Source organism: Protobothrops mucrosquamatus, unplaced genomic scaffold (genome assembly GCF_001527695.2).
Source record: "Protobothrops mucrosquamatus isolate PMUCROS unplaced genomic scaffold, P.Mucros_1.0 scaffold555, whole genome shotgun sequence".
NCBI lineage: Eukaryota > Metazoa > Chordata > Lepidosauria > Squamata > Viperidae > Protobothrops > Protobothrops mucrosquamatus.
Window position 1 is genome coordinate 642,554 of NW_015386858.1, and position 22,274 is coordinate 664,827.

The window sequence follows — 22,274 nt, forward strand, 5'->3', positions numbered from 1 at the left end:
TTTAACAACTGGGTTACTAATTTAACAGCTGCAGTGATTCGCTCAACAAATGTGGCAAGAAAAGTTGTAAAATGGGGTAGACACTTAGCGACTGTCTTGCTTAGCAACAGAAATTTTAGGCTCAATTATGGATCTAAGTCGAAGAATACTGCATTTTTAAAAAAGGATATCTGAAAGTTATACATCCCTGCTTCTCTCTATGTACAGAATGCTAAGGCCAGGTTTTCTTTTAAAGTTTGAGAAGCTTAGAGAAACTTTGAGAAGTTCAACAAAACTTTTATTTGAGAAGCCATAAGGGATTAATTCTCATATAACATTAGTGGGGAGGTTCACACATTGTGTTAAACCAGAGCAATTACAGTAAGCAAAGTTGGCCAATGTGTTTCCTTCTCACAATCGGTGGCATTCTGGCTTGCAGCCCTCCTTGAATTTCGGAATAATTTAACTTGTTTTTTATACTTGTCAATATATTGTATGATAATTGATGCCCACGCTGGGTCCCTCCTGGTTGTGTCCTTTGTTGTGTAACTTTTCTCTCCTCTTCTGGTTGCACTACTTGGCCCCACCAAGAACACTCACTTGGGGACTGTTCAGGTGGGGCTCAGTTCAGGCAGAGCAACTGCCGTAGAGAGCCTTGTTTGAGAGCTGCCTTCTCCCCTAGTGGGGATGGGTGGCTTCTCAGTCTGGCCTGGGCCCCATTGTTGAAGGATTTTTCAAAAGTGAGCAATGTGAAGAATGGCATCTGGGGTCACCCTGGGAAAGGGCGGGGGCTGCAGGTGTGACCATGGGTGGCTGCCTGTTCATTTCAGTCCCTCTATTAGAACAAAGTCGTTGTTGAGAGGGTGTTTTAGAAAGTGTAAGAGAGCAGATCTCTGGTCTCTGGTCTCTGATCTAAAGAGCCAAAATGGAAAAGTCACTGGGGAGAGCAAAGAGCCTAAAATGTATCGGTGGGAGCAAAAGGGTCATGGCCAAGGCTACAGGAGAAGGTGGCTTTAAAGAGCACTTGTGAACATGGGGCAGGGAACAGAATGATGGGAGAAAGCTTTAAAGAGCTGCCCAACTGAATTATGCAATGAAGACTCAAGGGCTACATGTGGCCCTTAAAAGCTTATATAGGCCATGCCTCCAAGCTCTTCTGAAACCTAATGCCAATTTCCACATTGTAATTTTTAGTGCAAATGAGAAATTTATTGAATATTTATTAAATTTATATGCCAAAGCAAGACCCATACCCGAGAAGTATTTGTAAATGGTACTTAGCTACTTTCCCCTAAGCTTAAATTTTGTCCACTTTTTCTGACTCAAATTGGTGTCTCTTTCAAAGGATCAAGTCTGGCTCTGCTTATCCTCCCCACCCACCCTATTTGAACCATCCATGTTTTTATTCCGAAGTTCACTTTTGGTGTGGTTTTCCCATATTCTGGGTGACTGAGAGTGTGGTCAGTGTCTTCGTAAACTTCTAAAAGTAGAAGCTTCTGGTGATGTGGATAGTATTTACCCAGTTTGGGTGTAACGTTACATACAAAGAGCTGTTATTTTAAGGATTGCCAACTTATTTATTGACCTTGCTTCTATGCTCTTGATGCTATTCATCCCAATAGAAATGGTAGAAATTAAATAAGATAATTTGTTGCTTTTCGAAAAATTGAGCCTAGTGTCTCTCTAAACTCAACTCTCCCAAGACCTAGCCCAGTAGCCTAACCCAGCAATTTTTCACATTGGTGCTCAGTTTTAATATTGACACCCATCAGTCTCAGTCAACATGATCAACGGTCAGGGATGATGAGATTTTCTTTTTATTGATTGTGCTGGACATTAGGTTGAAAAAAGCAGTTCTGACGTATTGTCTCTTTGTACTGCTGTTTACTCTGTAGGCGAAGATCTCCGCATGGCCCTAAGAAAACTGTAAAGAGAGTTATTTGTAATGTATTGGGGTAATATGTTTTGCGGGGTTGTGTTTGTGTGTGCTTCTCTGGGTGTAATTCCATACCACGCATGTGCTGAGCATGTATTTGATTGGATGTGATTCTCTCCGAGCGACTGCTTGTCCTGCTTTTGTGCTGTGCCTCCCATCTTGAATGGATTAGACATCGGTGACGCCAGCTGAGCCCAACCCGGCCCCACACTTCCCTTGGCTGGCTGAAGGAGGAGGGAGGATCAGGGGTGCAGTGCCTAAAGATTTTGCTGGCATGCTTCCACTGCGAAAACATCAGCAGCTCCAGCTCTCTCAGTGTCCCACAACGATTTATCCCTCTTGCTGAAGAGCGGTGCCCAGCTCTGCAGAGACCAGGCAGGCCTGAAGCTGAGTGGATGGTGCCTTTTCTCTTTGGCTTCTCAGTGGCTTCTCAGTGCATCTTTGAGCTTCTGTAGTAAAAGCTGGCCCCTCGGTCCCAGGAGACAGGCAACTGAACAGATTGAAGGCAAACTGTTCTGGAATTACCAGTGTAGCTGTTTCAGATCCAGGTGCTTTACCTTTTGTTTTGCATTTGCATTTCTGTATCTTTCTTCCCCAAATTGAAGAAGCCTCGAAGAGGCCTTACACTACAGCCCTCATCCACTGCCAGCACTGACATAATGCTTGCGGGTGATGGAAGTTGTAATACAAAATAACTGGAGATGTGCTTGATTGGAAAAGTCTACTTATCAGCCACTGCCTGTAAATCTGAGCTAGGCTAGCTGCTTGGTGCCAGAGGACCTGAAAGTTGATCCTAGTCTGGAGCAAGTAAAGTCAAATGAGATGCTGTGTTAATCACTGAAAGATTTGTGTTACTCACTGGTACTTAACAATAATAAACTGAAAGACCAATCAGCTTTGCTTTTTCCTCTAAAGTTCATAACTGTAACTGGAATTTGAGACTCTTTATAACACTCCTTTTTCATGCAAGAAAGAAAAAAATTCAGATTTCCCCCCCCCTCCTTGTTTTTAGACACATGCCTGTAGGATAGAATTGTTGAGCAACGCAAGGAAAATAGGCTCCTGCTTTGCGAAATGGCATGTCGAAATGTTGATAGCAGGAGAAGAAATGAAAAGAAGATGAGAGTCACAGATGTAAGAGGGAATGGATTTAAACAAATGTAGCTCACATCTTGAAGAATGCCAGGTTGCAACACAATAAGCATTTAGGTATCAATCAAGTAGGAGGCAAGAGAGCCAGACATAACTTTTATCATCTATTCCTCCCCTTGACTCTTTTCTTTACTCTTTTCTGGCCTGACGTAGTGCAAATATTCTTTATTCCAGGAGGGGAAGAAATGGAAGCAGACTGGACAAGGTCTTGTACAGGTAGTCCTTGACCATTCGTTTAGTGACCATTCGAAGTTGCAACAGTGCTGAAAAAAGTGAGTTATAACTAGTCCTCCACATTTGCAACTGTCTCTGCATCCTCATAGTCTCATGGGCAAAATTTGGGCATCAGCAACTGGCATGTATTTATCATCGCCATTTGCAACTTTCCCAGCTGGCTTCTGACAAGCAAAGTCATGGGGGGGGGAGGGGGAAGCCAGGTTCACTTAACAACCATGTTATTTACTTAATGACCCAGGCCAAAAAGGATCTGTAATTGAGTATAACAATCGCCTTGTTTAGCATGGAGGTTCTTGTCCCAATTGTCGTAAGTTGAAGACTACTTCTGTACACATTCTGTGAGTTGCAGTGTGGGCAACATCTGCGACCAATGTATATGTTACTGTGAAGATAAATCTGAGGTTGTGCTGAAAAGCATGATGGCATTTCATCAGTCATGTTATTGTTTCTGCATATCTAATTGCAACCAGTGAAGTGAACTGGAATAGAAGAGAGGAACACTGAGTACAAAGCTGTCATATCATGTCTCTTAAAACAACCACAAGTGTGAATATATACATGTATATGTGTGTGTGTGTCTGTGTTTGTGTGTGTGTGTGTGTGTCTCTCTCTGTGTATGTATATATGTATGTATGTATGTATGTACGGTATGTATGAATTAATTGCAATTCACTTGGGTCTCAGTGCTCATGTCCTATTGAAATGAAGACCGCAGAATTGGAGGAGGTAAGCCCCACATTGGCAGTTACTTGGAGGCAGAGAAGATCCAGAGATATATCCATCTGCCCTAGTTTTCTTCAGGAGTCAGCAGCAATTTTTAAAGGTTTGCATGTACTTGGCAGAGGTACAATACCTTGTTTGCTCCTGCCTTTTGCCTTTGGCACACTACTTTGATATGGATTGTCTAATCCTGTGGGTGGCTGCCGTGTAGACAATCTTTCCTCCGTGTGTGGGTATACAAAAGAGGTTTGTACGTGTGCATATATGTGTGCTTCTCTCTCCCTCCCTCTCAGTGTGTGTGTGTGTGTGTGTGTGTGTGTGTGTGGTCCCCAGCATCTGACCTGGCAAGGCAAAGTGCCCTCAAGGCTGAAAACATTGCCCATCCTTCCTGTGATTAGATTTGTTCCCTTTCTGATTGTTGGCTCCTCTATGATCCCATGAAATATAGGTTAACTCCACCTCCCCCCTTTCTGGGTGAGAAGATACTCCATATATTCTCCTCCTCTTTATTTTGCAGAAGAAAGTGCTTTTATACACAGAGCATCTAAAGTCTGTACTTGAAAGTACTTAACATGTGACAAGGAGATGGATTCTACATAAAATTCCAGGCTTAGAATTAATCCTTAAATGGACCACCAGAGAGGCTGTTTTCTATAGGTACAATACCAGCGTGCAATTAGACAAGCGTGTATTGAAATACCATTTTGTGGGTGCTTTAAAGCATCCTGTGTATTTTCTACATATACAAACATTTTTATTCGCCCTTCTGACAGCTATGTGCTGCAGTGTAAAGTATAGATGTGAGATACCAGATGAACATTTCTGCTTAGCTGGAAGCTATTTTAGATGGCATTTTTTAATATTCAGCTTCTCTTGAGTCAGAAATGGGGGTTGAGATAAAAGTTGGATGCTCATCTGTGCTTCTTATCAAAAGGGTATGATATTAAAAAAAAGTTGTATATTAAGCTGCTGGCACCTTTTCAGGTGAACTCACAAGGTCTAGAAGCTTGCTGTTGCGTATGTGTGTGTGTGTTTTAATGGTAGAAATTGTTCAAGATTCAGCTTAAGTTGATGGGTAAGCAACAATACATCAAGGTTAGTGGCATATCCTGTGGGTGCAAGTTGCCAGGACAAAAGAGAAAAATAAATGGCGTTCCTTTACCATGTTCTCCTCTAGTTTAGTATGATGGACAATTTAATTGATGACATAACATCAATTTTGTAAAACTATGTTCATCAGATACACTGGTCATTTATGTGTTCCTAGCAATCAAATACAAAACCATGCAGAGGAATAATGTTGGAGAGATAAAGAATTTGTATATATTGTGCAAAGCGTACAGTAATGTCTGTGGAGTTTTGCATACCAACATCAACATAATACAACTGTCACTTGACAGCTGTATATAGTATGCCTACTGCTGTACAGAAAATGCTAAATGCTTATATGTTCATTTCCATGCACCTAAAAGTGTACTAACATAACCTGTGCTTCAGAATAGCTTCCGATGATGGAAAAGACTCTCTTCTTTTATTAGATATCTCAGTACTGCTACTGAATATTCAAAGACAAAATGTAGGCGTTTCTGGGGTATAGCTAATCAATAGAAAGGTGATGATCTGCTTGGATTGGATAAAATATTTCTTTCAGAAGTAATAAATTAGGTGGCACCTTTTCCAGTGCATTTTCTAAGCTAAGGAAAGGAAGAACGTTCCATGGCATCTGAAGGTAACAGAGAGAAGGAACACTCTATTGCTTGCTAAAGCTAAATCTAATTTTTTTTTTAGAACAAAACTTGAAGGATAGAGGAGAATAATTGTAGCTCAGTGTTTCATTACTAAACTAGAAGCTTCTAGCACAGGGGTGTCAAACTGCTGGCCCACGGGCCAGTTTCATCATACCAAAACCGCACCCACCCCATTGCCGACAATACAAAACAAGTTGCGATACGTCATGACACGTCACGTGATGTGGCGAATTTGACACCCGGGTTCTAGCACTTTACCTAGTTAAGCAATAAAACATCTTCAAGAAAACAACCAAGCTCAGAGAGCAACAAGGACTCCACAAACTCAAAGGAGTCTTGTCATAGTCCAGAGTTTCATGTTCCCAGTGTGGTCATGGCTGGGTCATTTGAATCTCTCATGTTGGAGTCAAATGGAAGTATAAAGCATACCATCCAGATTCAATTCTTCCTTCTGGGACTTTCTCATATCATCCCATATCTTAATAAGATGCCAATAACCATTTGTGCTTCAAGAAAAGGCTGGCTGGCTCATTGTTAAGGATGCTTCCCTCCACAATGGCTTAGTAACAGAGATGTGAATTGCCGGTTGCCATTTTGGCAGAACTCACACGATTGCTTTACTGACATTGATCTCCATGCTTTTTAGCTGTCTTGCCCTTGCTTGTCATAAGAACATAAGAAAGCCTTAACTGGATCATATCAAAGGCTTATCTAATTCTACATTCTTCTTTCCCTTGGTGCTTGGTAGGATCAGTGGGGAGCAAAGGGTCACCAAATGTACTGCATCTCATTTCCTCATAAGCCTCTGCTAGGGCAGTGCTCGGTGTTGAAGTCTCTGACTACATGCTGATGGCTCAATCATTTCTGAAAGTCTTTCCATTATTGAGCTGTCTAGTACCCCAAGATTTTTTCCCCCTCCAAAATAGTATGAAAAATTCCTTACGGTATATGAGATATTTCTTTAAGCCATTGCCCTTTGGCCAAGATTGCATACTTGAGTGGCTAGTAGCAGTTACTAGTTAGGCTATTTTCAATGTCATTTATCTTTTAAATGAAAAGTGAAGAAGTGAACCTAGGACCTTTTGCACGTAAAGCCTGCTTTCTTCAGTGGCAGAGCTGAGCTACTCCTTACCCCATTAATAAGCAGCCTAACTCTAAACCACCACTGAGAATGGTGTGATGTAGTTTGTAGGAAGTGTGGTTTATATCTGTAGTGATATGGTATTGATAATGGCATTAGATATCCCCAGGTGTAACATATTTGTTTAGAAAGGCAGGCAGATGTTATTTTTAAATGTTGGCAAACTGGATATAGTGCTATCCTTAGTGGTCTTGTGAATTTTGTCCCCATCAGCAGTAATATTCCCCAGTGACTAGACTATGAAAGATGTAGCTCTTGAGAACTGTAATTATGAAGCTGGGTAGGGTAGTTACTTTGGGCTTCACATATTACATTCAGTCAAATTGTGGTTGTTGGTTTTGGCTGTTAGTGTGATGTGTAGATGAAAGAATGGAACCAGGAAATAAATTATAGTTTGAATGGATGGTACATCACAATCTAAAAATCCTGGTTTGTTGCTGACTTACTAATGACCATTTTCATTTAGCATTATATGCACATATGGATGTGATCATTTGCAATCTCTGGTTTATTCCTGGTTGGTTGGTTTTTTTTTTCAATTAAGGCATAAATCAGTCTGGAGTCCAGCCACAAAAGCACGAGATAGGACCTGTGAAAAAGAAGGGAAAACACAGCAGGAATAAATAATAAAACTATTATCACTTTGTCTGCAATCTTGGCTTATTTTCCACATGATGTGTGAATCATGCCTTAGTACAAAGTATGAGTGCAGTTTTAATTGTTATCCTAGCATAAATGAATCTTTTTGGGATTGAACAAGTCTTAGATGTTTTTTTTCTTTTTTTCATGGTTTTCAGAGTATCTTTGCCCTTTTCTATGAGGGCCAAACTAGAAAAGGCACCAATACTAATGGCACAAGTGGCCTATTAAAAGTAAACTGCAAGTACAGCTGGTGATTGAATAGGACCTGGCATGGGAAGAGAGGAATTCTGACTCTCTGAGGTCCCACTTCAAAGGAGGCACTATTGGGAATAAGAACAGAGGATTATAGACTGTCCTGGTTCAGCTTCCCCTTGTTGGATCAGAGAAAAGATCCATCAGTAGCCAACCTAGTACAGGTAGTCGTCGACTTACAACAGTTCATTTAGTGACCGTTCAAAGTTACAACAGCACTGAAAAAAGTGACTTATGACCGTTTTTCACAGTTACGACCTTTGCAGCATCATGTGATCAAAATGTAGATGCTTAGCACCTGGTTCATATTTATGACCATTGCTGTGTCCCAAGGTCATGTGATCCCCTTTTGCGACCTTCTGACAAGCAAAGCCGATGGGGAAGCCATGTTCACTTAACAACCAGATTGCTAACTTATCAACTGCAGCGATTCACCTAACAACGGAGGCAAGAAAGGTCGTAAAACGGGGCAAAACTCACTTAACCAATGTCTCACTTAACAACAGAAATCGTGGCGCTCAATTGTGGTCGTCAGCCGAGGACTACTTGTATGCAAGAGCTGCATCACAAAAAAGAGGGAAGAGACTCCCAGAATGTGAGCAGCAATACAAAGAACAGACAAGTGACGGCGGGGGGGGGGGGGACCCNGGTGTTGAAGTCTCTGACTACATGCTGATGGCTCAATCATTTCTGAAAGTCTTTCCATTATTGAGCTGTCTAGTACCCCAAGATTTTTTCCCCCTCCAAAATAGTATGAAAAATTCCTTACGGTATATGAGATATTTCTTTAAGCCATTGCCCTTTGGCCAAGATTGCATACTTGAGTGGCTAGTAGCAGTTACTAGTTGGGCTATTTTCAATGTCATTTATCTTTTAAATGAAAAGTGAAGAAGTGAACCTAGGACCTTTTGCACGTAAAGCCTGCTTTCTTCAGTGGCAGAGCTGAGCTACTCCTTACCCCATTAATAAGCAGCCTAACTCTAAACCACCACTGAGAATGGTGTGATGTAGTTTGTAGGAAGTGTGGTTTATATCTGTAGTGATATGGTATTGATAACGGCATTAGATATCCCCAGGTGTAACATATTTGTTTAGAAAGGCAGGCAGATGTTATTTTTAAATGTTGGCAAACTGGATATAGTGCTATCCTTAGTGGTCTTGTGAATTTTGTCCCCATCAGCAGTAATATTCCCCAGTGACTAGACTATGAAAGATGTAGCTCTTGAGAACTGTAATTATGAAGCTGGGTAGGGTAGTTACTTTGGGCTTCACATATTACATTCAATCAAATTGTGGTTGTTGGTTTTGGCTGTTAGTGTGATGTGTAGATGAAAGAATGGAACCAGGAAATAAATTATAGTTTGAATGGATGGTACATCACAATCTAAAAATCCTGGTTTGTTGCTGACTTACTAATGACCATTTTTATTTAGCATTATATGCACATATGGATGTGATCATTTGCAATCTCTGGTTTATTCCTGGTTGGTTGGTTTTTTTTTTCAATTAAGGCATAAATCAGTCTGGAGTCCAGCCACAAAAGCACGAGATAGGACCTGTGAAAAAGAAGGGAAAAAACAGCAGGAATAAATAATAAAACTATTATCACTTTGTCTGTAATCTTGGCTTATTTTCCACATGATGTGTGAATCATGCCTTAGTACAAAGTATGAGTGCAGTTTTAATTGTTATCCTAGCATAAATGAATCTTTTTGGGACTGAACAAGTCTTAGATGTTTTTTTCTTTTTTCCATGGTTTTCAGAGTATCTTTTCCCTTTTCTATGAGGGCCAAACTAGAAAAGGCACCAATACTAATGGCACAAGTGGCCTATTAAAAGTAAACTGCAAGTACAGCTGGTGATTGAATAGGACCTGGCATGGGAAGAGAGGAATTCTGACTCTCTGAGGTCCCACTTCAAAGGAGGCACTATTGGGAATAAGAACAGAGGATTATAGACCAGTGATGGCGAACCTTTTAGAGACCGAGTGCCCAAACTGCAACCCAAAACCCACTTATGCATTGTCGGGTGCCGGGTGGGCGTGACCCATTGGGTGGGTGTGGCCCGTTGGGTGGGCGTGGCTGCGGTGGTAACAGCAAACTGGGTGGGACTAAAAAGTTCAATCAATCAATTCCAACTTTGCAAGATCTTTTTTTTCCTGCGAGAAGTTGAAATTGACTGATTGATTGAACCTTTTTTTTTGTACATGGCGACGGAGGCCTAAAGCGAAAAGGTTTTATAAAACCCAGCTGAAGGCCTAGGACTGGGGTGACAGCGCGCGTGCCCACAGAGAGGGCTCTGAGTGCCGCCTCTGGCACCCGTGCCATAGGTTCGCCACCACTGTTATAGACTGTCCTGGTTCAGCTTCCCCTTGTTGGATCAGAGAAAAGATCCATCAGTAGCCAACCTAGTACAGGTAGTCGTCGACTTACAACAGTTCATTTAGTGACCATTCAAAGTTACAACAGCACTGAAAAAAGTGACTTATGACCGTTTTTCACAGTTACGACCTTTGCAGCATCATGTGATCAAAATGTAGATGCTTAGCACCTGGTTCATATTTATGACCATTGCTGTGTCCCAAGGTCATGTGATCCCCTTTTGCGACCTTCTGACAAGCAAAGTCGATGGGGAAGCCATGTTCACTTGACAACCAGATTGCTAACTTATCAACTGCAGTGATTCACCTAACAACGGAGGCAAGAAAGGTCGTAAAATGGGGCAAAGCTCACTTAACCAATGTCTCACTTAACAACAGAAATCGTGGCGCTCAATTGTGGTCGTCAGCCGAGGACTACTTGTATGCAAGAGCTGCATCACAATCCGTAGAAAACAAAAGAGGGAAGAGACTCCCAGAATGTGAGCAGCAATACAAAGAACAGACAAGTGGCGGCGGGGAGGGGGGGGGAACCCGAACAGGACAGGAGAGCTGTCTTGTTGGAACAGGCCGTCTTGCCTGATAAGCCTGCAGCATTTGTCGGAGGTGGGGGCAACTAGTTTAGACAGGACTGCTCAAGCCTCTCAATCAAACTGGGTTGGAGGCGGCTGCCTCCCCTGTTCCACCCTGGAGCTCAGCAAAAGAGGGGCTGGACTCTCACAGGCCCCTAACCCCGACTGTGGGGCTGAGTATTCTGCTACACAGCAAGTCAAGGGTTTGGAGACCTGAATTTCTTCATCCCTCTCTATGGAAATGAGGAGATGCAATTGTTAAAAAGAGCGATGCCCTTGCCTTGCTGCTAGGTGCATTTCTTACTTTCTGGTAAACATGAGTTAGCAATGGTGTGTATGTGTGTGTGGGGTAGGTATGACAGGCATCTCTTCCTACACATATTCTCCTTCAGTCTGTCCCATCAAGATCTCAAGATTTGGAATTCAAGAAAATAATCATGTGTGTTTCCCCCCCCCCCCCGGATCCATGGGGTAGTTTTCATAATGAGGTAGCTTTCCGTACTTTAGCTAGCATATTCAAAGTTGCCAAATCACACAGCCCATCCTTTCCCAGAGCCAGTGGTTGGTACAAGCATGGCATAGGTTCAAATGCTCTAAAAATGAGGATTTAGTGGCACCAGTGCCTGCTAGCAGGTGATCTAGTTAGTGTAAATACTTAATCATGTCCACGGTGGAGGATACAATATATATAATCACCATCCCAGAAGGCAGTCTTGAAAATTCTTATGGAATCAGTGGGAGTTTAGCTCCTGGCATTTCCAGGCAGGACTAGAAAAGTTTTGGTCTTAAACTGGGGGAGTCTGCTGCCCATTTATACAGATAGTAGTGAGCTACAGGGATCTGAGTCAATATGAGGTGGTTCTCTAGTATTTCCATACAGGTAGTCCTCGATTTACAACAGTTCATTTAGTGATCGTTCAAAGTTATAACCGCACTGAAAATGTTTGTGACCTTTTTTCACACTTACAACCGTTGTAGCAACCCCGTGATCAAAATTCAGACGCTTGGCCACTGACTTGTATTTATGACGGTGGTAGTGTCCCCTGGGTCACGTGATCACCTTTTCTGACCTTCTGACAAGCAAAGTCAATGGGGAAGCCAGACTCACTTAACAACCGTGTTACTAACTTAACAACTGCAGTGATTCACTTAACAACTGTGGCAAGAGGAGTTGTAAAACGGGGCACCGCTCCCTTAACAAATGTCTCACTTAGCAACAGAAATTTTGGGCTCAATTGTGGTCATACGTTGAGGACTACCTGTATCGACTTACTGTATTTGTCAAAGTTCGGGAGAAGTCACCAAAAAGAGACTTTTTAGGATCCTCCCAAAGTGTTAATGCTACAGTGCCCAGAATTCTGTGCCAATGTCTGGAGGGCACCAGGTTGAAGAACTATTCTGGGCAGGGTCAATCTTATTATCTGAGATCACTGATTCCTTTTAAGCCTGTGAAACTTCCTTGGGACTTTACCAATTACATAAGGCTAAGCAATGGTGGGGGTAGAGAAGGAAGAGGTTAAGAGCAGGGTGGTAAGCCAATTTACAGGGAAGATTTCTCTGCTCTTACTGGCCTTTACTTAGAGCAAAGATGTGCCATCTCAGATCTCCAGGCTTCAGTCTGAAAACTGTGATGTTTTCCTCCAGTCCCAAAGACTTCCAAAAGTTGGCACCACAGGTTACTTTCTAATATGACAGAAGGGGGGATTTACTGAAGTGGAGCAATTGTATTTAACTCTGTTTATTTAAAAGTAATGACATTTTAGTTTTTGCTCTGGTCCCACTGGCCACTTTTTGAAATAGGACTTGCTGGCACCCAACATTGAAAACCAGAGGGACTCTGATGAACTTCCCCGACATGGCAAAGCCGCTTGACAAAATTGTGACTCACAAATGCACTCACAAAGTGTGGTGTGTAGTGGAAAGGTAGCCGTCAGAGGGTGGTGGGCAGAGAGTTAACTAACCGAAGGGCTGATACAAACGGCTTGGGCTTCGTTAGGCAAAACCTAAAAATATTGGTCCACGCAGAGAGACGTTTGCCCGCCTTTGGGTCTCTGTGAGTGACGGGCAGTCTCCGGGCACATCCTGGCTTGGTGGAGAAAGCCGCTGGTTGTGGGACATGGGAGCAGCCCTTTCTGACAATCTGACAGACGCCTGGGCGCAGGGGGGGGAGCGGCAGCGGCGGCCGCGGCGGCAGCGAGAAGGAGGAGAAGAGAGAAAATATTTTCCGTGTCTTCGCCTGAAGTCATTCTGTGGTTTTTGAAAAAATGTGCTGTATATTTTCAGGGCTGTGTCACATGATCTACTGGGGTTATGAATAGCCGAGTATAATGATTTCTTAGTGAACGTTAAAAAAAGAGAGAGAGAGAGAGAGAGAGAGTGATTCTCAGCGCGAGGGAGGCTCCTACTCGCGCAGGAGCAGCGGGGAGAGACGGGACGTGGAAAGTTCCCGGGGCTCCAGGTGTCTCTCTCGGGGTCCCCACCCCACCCCGTATGTAGCCTGCCCGGGCACAGGTGAGTGGGCAGCTGGCTGGGCCTTGAGCTGAGGTGGGAGGTCAGATCCCTGATTTGGCGCTTGGATTTCTGGGCTGCTCCGCTTTCTTTTGAGTTTCCAAGGGCTCTTCGGAGTTTTACTTGAGTGCGGCGCGGTGGGGATCCTGTGGAAGGGGGAAGGTCTTCTTGAATGAAAGAGAGGGAGGAGGGAGGGGAGAGAGAGAGAGAGAGAGAGAAAGAAAGAAAGAAAGAAAGAGAGAGAGAGAGAGAGAGAGAGAGAGAGAGAGAGAGAGAGAAGGAAAAACTTTATGTCTGAGATGGCTCTAAACACACACACACACACACACACACACACACACACACACACACACTGCAGAGACTACGTTCGTCCGTGGCTACCTTATGAATGGCAGGAACTCTGGCTCTGAGAATGTGTGAGAGTGACAAAGTTGGGGTAAGGATAATTATATGTAGATATGTGTGGCGGTGTTGGGTGGGTGGGTGGGAGTTTGTTTGGACAGAAGACCGGCTCATGTGGCTGAACACCAGTTTGATAAGCTTTGACAACCCTGTTGCCTTCCTTTTTCCCCCCCCTTCAAATTCCCTTCCCATTCAGTGTAGTGATATCTCCCCTGAATACTGATTTGCACTGGGGCTGAAAAGGTGTTGAAACCTTGGCTGCTTTCAGTCACCGGCACATCTCTCACTGAGAGTATTCAGAAATGCCGGCAATTAGACAGGCAATTTGTGATTACAGGACGAAGCATCTCTCTCTCTCTCCCTCTCCCTCTCCCTCCCTCCCTCCCCCCACCTAGCTCCCTAGGACCATTTCTCGTCCCTCTTGAATACCTGAACAAAGTTTTTTCAAAGTTGAGGGAGCAGGCAGCAAGGGATTACTTTGCGAATGTTTGCGGAAGGAGAAGGGGTGTGGCAGCCCATACTGTCTCTAAGAAAAGAGTGCCCAGCATCTGTACGTTTTTATGGGAAAGCACTCGGCTTTGGCCGGAAAAAGCGCGTTGTAGTGGTGGGTGGCTGTGGATTAGGTGGGGCAGCTTTGGGCCTGTTCTCCAGATGTCTGGACCATTATATGGACATTTCCTCTCTTCCAAAAGCTATCCAAATCCTTGAATTGATCAATTAAACCATGGTGCCATCTTGACATATATTGCTAAAATAGCAAAAGAATTGTCCTGGTTTTATTGTTGGGTTGTTTCTTTGGTTCTGCTAGGCATAAGAAAAAAACAAAGTAAACTTTCCTGTAGTTCTGTCTTGGCACAGACCTTTTCGGCCGTCCTTTTACTTTTGACTTGCTATCAATATTGCTCCATGTGATTCTTCATGTAAGAGAAGGACTTGCATACATAATTAACTTGTCCATTTATCCATCCTTTATTGTCATCTTGCTGCTCTGATTTCTCCTCTTCTGCATGTAGTACCTCCTTGTTGCTTATATAAGTAACACTTATGTATACTATTGATTGCACAATAAGCTTGCTTGATGTGGTGGCTAGTAGCATATATGCCTGGATTTGTCCTGTTGAGTAGGCAACAAATCTGTTTCCTTGGCAATCTTCTGTAGATGCCTGCCTAGCAACAGAACCAATTTTCAGGTCCAGATGTCTGGACCTCAATAAAAGATATGATGGTGTATAGGATTCCAAAAATAATGAGGCCAATATGTCTATGCTAGCAGCCAATTAAATGCAGATCTAAAAAGTCTCCATTATGTCTCTGTTGGGCTGTTTTGTATATATTAACATATTAATGTTAAAGTTTTGGTTGGAAAATGGAACCAGACTGGATGGTATAGTCTGGATCTTTTAAGTGAGCACCCCCTAAAGGAAAATTTGAGGATTGCTCCCCAAGTTCAGTTATATTTTCAATTCTCTTTTTGTCCCCTTTGTTATGCATCTGAGCATCTTCAGTTGTCCTGTAGGGAAAGGTGGGGTGACTCTTCCTGTTGTAACAATAAGGGATATGAGGCTGAGATATATAGAGGTCATTAGACTTATTAGTCAGAATAATAATGAAATAAAATGATGCACAGATTTTCCAAATTGGGTGGAGTGAAAATTGTAGCATATGAACATTTTGTGTTGGTGAAAATTGATTTTTCTTGCCTTCTTCATTTGCTGCCTGTCTAATTACAAAGCAGAACTTGTTTCTGTTCTCCTCTGATTAGTGCAGAATAATAATAATAAAAAAGGGAACATGGTATTTCTGCATAGCCTACTAAAATTGCTTTCGGATGGGCCACTAGAACCCTCCTGTCTCAGGATTCAGGCTGTTTCTCACATGGCAGACAAGGACCAACAGTGAGACATATTTTTTCTACTAGAAAATCCTTTGGGGTCCTGTTTACTGTTACTTCTGGTTCCATGGAATGCTCCCTTTATGTTTCTCATTAGCAGCAGCATTTGGCCAAAAATAAACTGTTAAAAGGATGAAATTAAAGGCAGGCTTATAAATAAAGCCATGATGGATAAAATCTGTATCCACGCAAACCAAGTGGGGAGGTGCAATAAAAACTCTTTTTTAACATTGGGCCGTAGTAGATTGAAAGAGGCATTCATGTCCCAGTGGTGGGCTAGGAACCTTTGCAGACTGAGTAGCCTTCTGCTTTGATCTTCTCCGAGCTCTATTTTGGGTCTTTCTCATTTAATTCAGGAAAACATGTGCTTCTGCCCATGTCATCTTTTTAATAATGAGGCTAAGATTAAAAGATATGGACTGGACAGTAATCATCATCTGAGCATGGTTAAGAATGGTTTAGGCTTAGAACCGAGATATCCATTTGAGTTACAATAAAATACTGGCATTCTTGTCCAATCTGGCTTTTTAGATGTTTCCTTGCTAATTGCTATAGTTGTCTTTGTTTTTCATTTTCCCCTTCAAGAATAGTCAGGGAATTGAAATAGTGGGCTTTACGTTGCTCCCAGATACGCTTGAGACAATCTTATTGAGTCTTGCATGAACACAGAGTTGGACAAGATAAACTTAAAACCTTTTCCAATTGTATGATTTTTTATTTTCATTTCAAAGTTGTCTCTAGCCTTCTGCTTATCTTTTCTATTTGTTTACATACTTTGCAAAGCTTTATTCCTTTCCTTTCTTCTTTCAACATTGTCCTTTACCTCCAAAGCTTGTTGGGCACATTTCTTTTTCTTATGTAGTTGATTGAGTTGACTCTCTTCTCTGGTCATTCACTATGAATGGAATGTGCCATTTAGCTTAACCTATTGTTAGAAGATGTGCATAGATCCATATTTATACAATATTATAAATTCTTAGAGCAAGGAGAGTGTTCCTTTTATCTCATCTCTATTGCACAGAATATGTTGTGTCCACTGAAATAGCCATTATTGTATAAACAGAATGTATCAAAAATATGGTAGCAAAATATCATCTTTGTTCTAATATAGCTATTCTGAAAAACTCCCACCTATTCTCCATTTCATGTTTTCTGCCTTAGAGCCTTTGCCCACTTGCTAATCTTTACCCACTAATCATAGCACAAATGTGCCCAGACCACATCTCTTTTTTGCCATGCCCTCCTGAGATTGCCTTCATTTCATTTCCAGTCCATGAATGGACAAGCATAAGTCAGCCTTAGCTGTACTAAGGTAGAAGTAACACTTTCATTCTTGGCATAGTTCAATGGCAGCCTGCAGGTATGTGAAATTTGTTAGGTTTTGCCTATTACCTTTGAGTGAGTGAGATCAGAGGACAGAGAGGCTAGATAAGAGACAGCAGTGGGAACAGTAGATTTCTTGCTGATGTAGTTTTCTGCTGATTCAGGGAAGGGTGGGTAGAATTTTGACTCAGTGACCAGGAAAAGCTTTAAATGTAACATTTCTAAAACATGATCCAAATTTATGATGGCCAATCATTTTTGAAGAATACAGTGAATGCTGATGAAGATGCTCCCTTCCAAGAATACTTCAATATTTCTTTTCTTCCCATTTACAGAGGATCTAGGAAAGGGTTCTAGAGTGCCCTTTCGGCTTAGAACGACTTCAGCCAGGCCTTTGAGACAGAATACAAGCAACACTGCATCTTGTTCATGGCAGGGAATGATCAATAATTATGGGCAATGTGTCATTCAAGAAACCTTTGCCGTTACTGGCCTTATTAAGAGGCTATATACAACTTTCTAGGAGATCCAGGGGTTTCCAAAACACGTATTTGCTAATCAACTTAAGAATCTAGAAATATATTGTGGGGAGGGAATCAAAAATAATGTGGAGATGAAATGTGTTGCTTGATATGTGCCTCTTGGCCATGTGGAGCTCAGCTGAAATTTCATGCACAACAAGCATAGGTACTCTGGGCAGGTAATAGGACGTGATGTGCAAGAGGACCACAGGTCTTCTATTTCCTAAAGTGGATGCTATACTTGCCATGGGCTTATTTTGAGATTCTTATATTCAAAATTAGAGGATATCTTTCTCCAATCTAATACCCTTCAGATATATTAGATTATAGTCCTGTCAGAGCAAGCCAACAGGGTCTATAAGTAGACTAAGTATGAATTATGTAATTTGTAGTCTAACCTACCCAAAGTCATTAAGTTGAGATTGATGTCAGAAAAACAGTTGTGGGTTACTTACTAATAAGAGAGCTAGCTAATGTAAGATGATGTCAATTCCTGATTCCCATGGGATATATTTTCTTCTAAATCTCATCATGATGATCATTAGACTAGCATTTTCTATATCTAGTGAGACAGGAAAACCTGCTATACTGGCAAGGAATTGCCATTTGGGCAATGCCGAATATGTATAGTTGAAAAGAAAATCCAAGTTTCTAGTCTTCAGTAGTATGGAGAATAGTAATATATGAGCAATAACCTGTGAAGGCTTGAATAAAAAATTAACAATGGTCTGAAGGTAGGACATTCACTATGTCTAGCTCTCCCTCCCTCCCATGAGAATGCCTCAGCTGGGCTTCACTTTGGATTCTGAACAAGGTAAACAAGGCATGGAAGTACAGTCAATTCACATAATTCTGCATGACTAATTAGGTTAACTTAGCATAGACAGTTGTGCGTATCGCTATTACTTCTTTGCTCCCTTTTCTTGCATAACTTTCTTTTGACAGAAAAAAAAACTACTTAAAGAATTGGTTCCTGACCAAAATAAACATGAATGTACTCTTCTTTTCTTCCCACTTGTACTGCATTGAGTAGCAAGGTAACAATGATTCTTAGCTATTTAAAAAAAAAAACACAAAACATTGGCAAGTCTGGATCTGGCAATGGAAAGGTAAAGAACTGTGAAAGCATAAGAAAGAAACTCAGAATTGATTTTTGTTTTGTTGTTTGATTACATAGGACAGAGAAACTCTGACAGACTTTTAGTAGTCTCTTATTGTATACCTTGCTACAATAAAAGGCAATTCTGGAATCTCCTCTTATCCACCTCAAAGGGCTGGCAAGCAATCCTCTAGGTCAAACTTCCTTAATCTGAAACCTCCCCCCAACCACTGGATTAACACCTGAAATTCTATTTTAACTGCGGAGAAGCAAATCTAAGACATCTTGAGAGCATCAGGCTAGATCAAGAAGTCTGAATTAGTTAAGAGGTTGCACTGTGGGTTTTTAACCTTTCAAAATATTTTTATGGGACAGCAGTGAGGACTGTGGACTGCAGTTCCTATCATCCCAATAATGCTGTCAGAGAATGATGAAACTTGCTATCCAGACAACTGTAGGAAATGTTAAAGGTATGGGATTTGAGTGGGAAGAAGGAGTTTCCCAGAAGCTAGCTTGTTTCTAGAAAATAACACAGCAGGGTTGTTTATGTTGATTTGCCATGCCCTTTCTCCTGCTATTGTGGATAAAACGTGACAGGTGTTGCCGGCAAGCACCAGAGATACAAATGATTCATCTCTCATCTTTTTATATGTAAATCCATTGCAGCTCTTGTCCCATTAACAAAGTAAATAATTGAGATTTAGTTGAATGAGTAGGATCATGTTATTCAAAAGTCTATGGCATTATGATTGAGTCTCTAAAAGTTGTGGGTTTCAAAGCCATCCAAAGTATCCCGGGGATGTATATATTGTAGACTGGAGAAATCAAATCATGTTGGAATATATTCTTAAAATGAGTTTGAACAGATTGGAATAACAGAGCCAAGGCTAATTGAAGTGGTACTTGGAAGGCAGCATTCTTCAACATGACAGTCTTGAGATGTATTGGACAATTGCCTTATTCCCAATGTGTTTGAGAATTGTGTAGGTCCAGATGGAAGCCTACTGTAGTATATAGTGAGAGCACCAATATAATAGGTCATCCTATCTCATCTTGTGGCATTTAAGATGTGTTGAATATCAACACCTATGGTTCCCAACCACATAGAAGTGGCTGTGCTATTTAGCAATTATAGAAATTCAAGAGGATCCCATTGAGGTAATTAGAACAGACTATGACAGGAGACATCAATCCAAATGAAAGAAGAGAGAAGTAATCAGACAGACATAAAGAACATCATTGGTGGAAAAGCAGAATGATTTAGAGAAAAGGAAGATTGCTATGTTAGGGCAAAGGAAAAACTAGGACTTGGATTTCTCTTAAGATGTGGGAAGATATGTTGTAAGTTACTGCTCTCTCAATTGGTATGGTGAAGTTTTTTTAGTAAAATGTAATCTTCAAATTGAGCTCAATTCCCAATGACTTTATGGATGTGTCCATGCATCTTCCCTGGCAAATATATGAAAAGGATTGTTCTTTGTTTGATTGGTTTGTTCATCAGAAGATTGCAACTTTTCTGCAATCTTTTTTCAACTTCTCACTTTAGTTAAGACCCTAGGATTTCCTAAGAACCTGCTTAACTTTTTAAGATCAGCCAAGTTTAACAAGGAACTTCTCGTAGAGTCATTATTAAATGGAAAAAAGCCAAGCTATGCTGCAGACATCTAGTTAGATTATGAGAGCAGGCAACCAGCCACAAGCCAGAAATAGTGACAGAGGAAGTGTTATTAATTCAACTTGAATGCCATTCTTAGACTAAATGGGCAAATGATACAATATGATGGATCCCAACAACATTGGACTCTTCGGGCAAGGAAAGAAAATGTTGTAGGAAAACAAATGACTATAGTAGTCGGGTTCACTGTTTTTTAATTTGATATTAACCTAACATAGCCCTGGGCTAAGGCCTGGAAGGGCAGAGCTGCTATTTGCACCCACACAATGCAACTACTGTTTTCACAAAGGATCTTGGCTGAGCTTGGATGAAATAGTCCTAGTTTATGTGGCAAAGCCAAAGACATCACTTGGAAATATGGTGGATAGTGTGTTGGTATAGACAGGGGAAAAACTATGCAAGATGTTACAAATTGGGACAAGCTGGGCATGTTAAAAATTATTTCTGTTTTGGTCTGTTAGAGAAAGTAATCAAAATCCATAGTGGAGTAATAGCTTTATTAGTATTAATGAAAACAGCAAAAAAGGGTGGATAAACGTGCGATTTTTCATTATTATTTTTTTCTGGCAAGTACTAACAAAACAACAAGAACAGCTGATGAGCAAGAAAAAAGTTAAAAAAATTAGACTAATGTTACAATCATAAGATCTGAGATGGAGTTTGTTGACTGAATGCATTTATTAATGAAAAGTATCAGTATCAGGTCACTTGAGTAGTGCAAATGGGTGTGGAGCCTGCTTGGAACTGCTGAAAGAATTGTGTTGTAGACAGGAGATATATGATGTCGTATCCCTACTCAGGTGACTCTGAGAACATAGATAAACCTCCAAGGGGCCTCAACAACTCTCTAAAAGAATGCAAATGACCAACTGTCTTCAAGGAATATAAATCCTTCCATTCCCCACCATCCAGTTAGAACTGAAGAAGCTTATTGGATGAGAAGCAAAAAGGGAAAAAACCCAAGAAAGTCCAGTTGCCTCTTGAAAAAGTGCCTTCGGGACAGTATCTGATCATGAAGCTTGGTATGCTGATCCTGTTGTAATTTTTGGTGGACTTGAATCTGTTGAAGGTTTTCCAAAGCCAGTTCCCTCATGTTCTCTAGAACGCCTCTCATTTGTGGAATATAATTGACATTGTTAAAAAAAAAGTTTGGCTTCCCTTCCCAAATTTCCTTAAAAACTGATAGGGAGTCCTGATCCTTATAACAAGTCAGAAGGGCAGAATCCTATAGAGGCATGAGGGACTTTTCAGTGGGCAAACAAACATTGGGAGCCACCTGTCCCATTTAGAACCTGTCTCCAAAAATTACTTTTTTTGTATCCTTTTAAGAATCTGCTTGAATCCTTCCTCCAGACCAATTTTAGGATGATGGGCGATTCTTTGTTTCCTTTTATTCTTATGGCATGCCTGGGATTGAAAAAAGGACTGTTCATTTTTCCCCAAACTTTGAGGACCAATTTTCTAAGCAATTTTTTCAAAAATTCATTATTTTAAGAAATAATATAAGCAAAGTACCAAGGTAGATAGTAATAACAAAATTATATGAAACAATCCATAAAAATGAAGACAACTAAAAAGAAAAATATTTTAAAAAGCAAAAAATCTCTCTTATATATTAAACTTATAGATAGCTACTGGATCACAAGAAATCGTATCATTGTATATTATAATCAAAATGTTATTGTAAAATACCATAACATCTATGCTAAAGTTGAACATACTCTTGTTTCATCTTTTGATTAGTAGAAAATATTGACTTTTCCAAGAAGGGTAAATTACACATTTTCAAAAACCAAACCTTAATACTTGGAATAATTTCACTTCTCCAGTTTCTCAATATTATTCTTTTTGCCACATCTTCTGCAGGGCATAATCATAATTCCTCATAGACCATCAGATTCCAGTGCTTTGGTATGCAATTCAACATTAACATCTTTAACTTTTAAAGTCTTTCCCATAAATCTATTTATATTCATTAAAATGTTATTTCAAAAAAGTATGAAGAATTTGCAGGACCTTATCAAAAGCTTCAAGTATTTTTCATCTGCAGTGGATCTGATGTCCTTCTTTTCCTAATTTCCCTTGGGGCCTTGCTCATG

The 22,274-nt window shown here is 41.0% G+C and overlaps 1 protein-coding gene across 1 annotated transcript in view; it reads left to right on the top strand.

Annotated features, from left to right (window-relative positions):
• Positions 1–13,238: 13,238 nt before the first annotated feature.
• RARG (retinoic acid receptor gamma) overlaps positions 13,239–22,274 on the top strand; it is a 139,749-nt gene continuing 130,713 nt past the window's right edge. The window contains exon 1 of the mRNA XM_015817137.2: positions 13,239–13,267. The gene's annotated coding sequence lies outside the window, so the exon portion shown is untranslated. The remainder of the gene's footprint in view (positions 13,268–22,274) is intronic.